Raw genomic sequence first — 3,618 nt, 5'->3', positions numbered from 1 at the left:
TTTAAAATATAAAAATTTTGTATCATATACACCAATACAATTGTTACCAAGCGAAGGAAAATTAATCTGATGTTAAGGTGGACTTCCTTGTATAGAGCAGCAAATGTCCATCTGGATTCCTAGTGTTGATCAGCTAAAAAGAATGCCACATTTTTAAGGATCAGTTACAACAGAGAGCCAAGTTCAATCATACATTAGTCAACTAATATCACCTTTTTACCTTAACTATGTAGTCGACAACATGCGTCTATCATAACATTAATTCCAAAAGTACCACAAGATATAAAGCTTTGCTACCAAATTATTCATCCAAAACAAATATCCCCTTACAGAGTAGCCAAAACAAAAATGTGGACGGAGGGCATGACTGGTTACTTTTACTCGAATGGGGCGATCTAAGATATAACTAAATAGATGCTTTTCCTGTACATTAGGCTTCCAACTCCTTCTCGATCTGTGATGTTAAAATTTCCCAATGAATACAACGGCCACAACTTCAAGATAGCAAAAAAATCTCATTTACTATTATTGCAGTAGAGAAAAAGCTCATTTATTGAATTAAAGCCTCAATCCAACTACTAAGAATTAGCTATTCGAATAATCTTCTCTGCTCTTCTTTGATCATGGCCGATATTGTCTTAGAATAAATTCTTAAGTGCAAGCAAACATGAAAACACAGAGCAACCATTTTGCTTACTCTTTTGCACCAATTCAGACATAGATATCAGAGTTAGAAGTGCACAAAACCAATTTCGCAACCAAGAACTAGAACAAATTACATGCTTACGAAGATATATCACATCTCGATATAACATATTATTAGTGATCTCAATGAGGACGAATTTTCATCGAAACCTTTTAAAAGTAGAGAAAACCAATAATAGCAGAAAATCAAAATACCTATAGAGAGCATGTTCACATTTGAATTAATTTTAGGGTTCTAGAACAAAGATCCAAATCACCAAAAATAAACAAATAAATCAAACAAAAGAAGTTTAAAGAAGTAGCGAAGATAAAGTGAGGATATTTGTTTCCACCGTTTTCGCTGGTACGATTACCGAACTAGATGTGATGGCCAGTGTAAAGGCCGTGTTTGGCGAGGTTTATGACGACCTTGCTGTCTGGGATGGATTTTTGAAGTTGTTCCTTAACTCCATGTGCCAGGTTTTTCTCTCTCACCTTCTTCAACAGCTTCTTCATTATCTCCTTCCCTCTGAATGCCATTTTTGCCTTTCCCTTTCCCCCTTACCAGTGTTTCTTTTAGTTAGGGTTAGGTTTATGGCTTTTGCTGGGTTTTGGGATTTTAAATAAACCCAAGAGAAGAAACTAATTTGAAACCACAATGAATAATTCGTTTTAGGATTAATATAAAAACTGCCCCAAACCTAATACCCAAAATGGGTATAGTTGGTAATTAAATTAAATTAATATCTTCTTTCTTATTGATAAAGGAAATGGTGAACAATGGTAACATTGAGAATGGCGGTGGTTGTTCGGCAAATTGCCGTAGTACTAAAAAAGTTTGATTTAAGGATAAATGAATGGATAGCGTTGAAATGTCAATTGAATATGAATCCTTACAGTCTATTTGTTTCTCTTGCGGGCAGTATGGTCATGTTAAGTAGCTTTGCTCGTTCCAGACCAGAGTGAAAGATTTAATCGGAGTCAATGAGTCCCGATGGTTGAATCGAATAAGTTTGGTCCGTAGATGGTCGTTGAAAGACATCCTCGACGGAATTTAAAGGAAGCTCGTAAACCGGTGGCTAAATTTTAGGCTAACGATGGGGGCGGGTCTAGATTTAGGGCGTTATCTTCGAGGGTCGATGGAATAGAGAAAAGTGAATATTTAAGGGCTAAATTTTTAAGGTTTACCTTTAAAAAGGGGAATTTCCTAAAAAGCTCCGAAATGGAGGCAGTTAAAAAGAGAGGGGTGGGACTAAAGGGTCGAATAAGGAAGAAGGAGGTGTTGGTAATTTGGTCCGAGGGAGCAAGGTTGGTTTAGAGAACAGGTTGGAACTCATGATGTTTTCGCTAAGGTAGTTGGTTTGTCAATGAAGGTTGCTTACGAGTTTGGGCTTGGGTTCCGTTGGTGTTGTTGCTGGAGACAAATTAGTTGGAAGTCAGGGCCCAAATTTAGGTGGACGGGGTTCCACCAGTATAAGGCCAGATGGTGATATCCCTTTAGTGGGCTTTGGCTCTGTAGGCCATAATGTAAAGGCCAATAGTCTTGAGGTATCAAAATTGCCGACTAATACTGCAATAATGGAGCCGATTGGTGGGGAAATTTTGGATATTTGCTGGAAAAGGCCTAATATTTTAGAGGGCTCCCAATTCACTACTACCTCACATTTTAACCCTACTTTTAATGTTCTAATTGAAATGGGGGTAACTTTAAACACAAATTTGTTTGATCCTTTGAAGCATACAACAATTATATTTAAGGATAAATTTGAGGCAAATGCTATCGACCCTTTAAAGGTTGGTGATCTGGCGAATTTTGAGCTCAATGGTCCAAACTCCTAAACACGTGGGCTATTTTGGAAAAGTATTGTTGTTAGGAAAGGAAGAGTTCTTAATAAAACCATTAAAGATCGTTGGGAAAGTTTTAAGAAAGTTAAAAATAGAAAATTTTCTCTTTCAGACGCGATAAGCTCTATGGTGGATCTTATAACTTCTCAGACTAAAATCGAGTCTAATAGGGCTATAGAAATTCCGGGTAACAAGCAACAAAGTGTTGGGACTGATTCTAATCAATAGAGGTTGGTTGTCTTTTCTTTTCTATTTTGATTTTATGAATTTATATATATTTTCTTAGAATTGCTCGGGATATGTTAGCAGTAAGTTTCCACGAATTTTTCAGAAATACAATCAGGAATTTAAACCAGACATTGTGGATCTGCTTGAAACAAGAGTCAGTGAAGGTAAGGCTAATGTGACTATTGCTAACCTTGGCTTTCAATATTCCTATAAGGTTGAGGCTGTAGGTTCTTTCGGTGGCATTTGGATCGGTCGGAAGGATTCTGTTAAAGTTGAAGTGGTTTACAGTCACCCCCAATTTATGCTAATTCGGATTCTTGACAACTCCTTATGAATGCCAATTCTGGTTTCTTTTGTTTACAGTAGTCCTGATAAGAAAAAGAGGAGGCTTTTACAGGAAGGTTTGGATTCGATATTGCCTAATTCAGATGCACCTTGGATGGCGATAGGGGATTTCAACGCGATTTTTTCTACTAGGGAAAAAAGGGGAGGGTGAAGGGAAGGGAAAAGATGTTCCAACTTTTGCAATTTTATCGACTCCGTTAAGCTTCATGATCTAAGATTCAAAGGTTCAACTTTTACTTGGTGAAGAGGTGGGATATTTGAAAGGTTAGACAGGGCCATTTGCAATGCTGCATGGATTTCAAATTTCCCGGGCTGTTCAGTGGCCCATCTCCCTAGGCTCAAACTGGATCATCGGCCTCTTTTCCTATCACTAGGGCTTGAGTCGAGTTTTATCAAAGGTAGGCCATTCAGATTTCTTGCTGGTTGGTTAAGCATCTAGGCTTCTCTAATTTGTGCAAGACTCTTGGAATTTCAACAGTAATATAAGGACCTTTATTGAGCAACTTTTGAATAACC

General features: G+C 37.5%; 1 long non-coding RNA gene across 1 annotated transcript; it reads right to left on the bottom strand.

The window, feature by feature from the left end:
* On the bottom strand, positions 1-3,357 carry LOC107901628 (uncharacterized). Its single transcript, XR_005914578.1, has 2 exons — positions 221-3,357; positions 1-133 (listed from the first exon to the last, which is right to left on the bottom strand). It is a non-coding gene; the product is annotated as an uncharacterized lncRNA (long non-coding RNA).
* Positions 3,358-3,618: the final 261 nt, after the last annotated feature.

Source organism: Gossypium hirsutum, chromosome D06, assembly GCF_007990345.1.
Source record: "Gossypium hirsutum isolate 1008001.06 chromosome D06, Gossypium_hirsutum_v2.1, whole genome shotgun sequence".
In the NCBI taxonomy this organism is placed as follows: Eukaryota; Viridiplantae; Streptophyta; class Magnoliopsida; order Malvales; family Malvaceae; genus Gossypium; species Gossypium hirsutum.
This window is presented reverse-complemented; position numbering and strand designations above follow the sequence as displayed.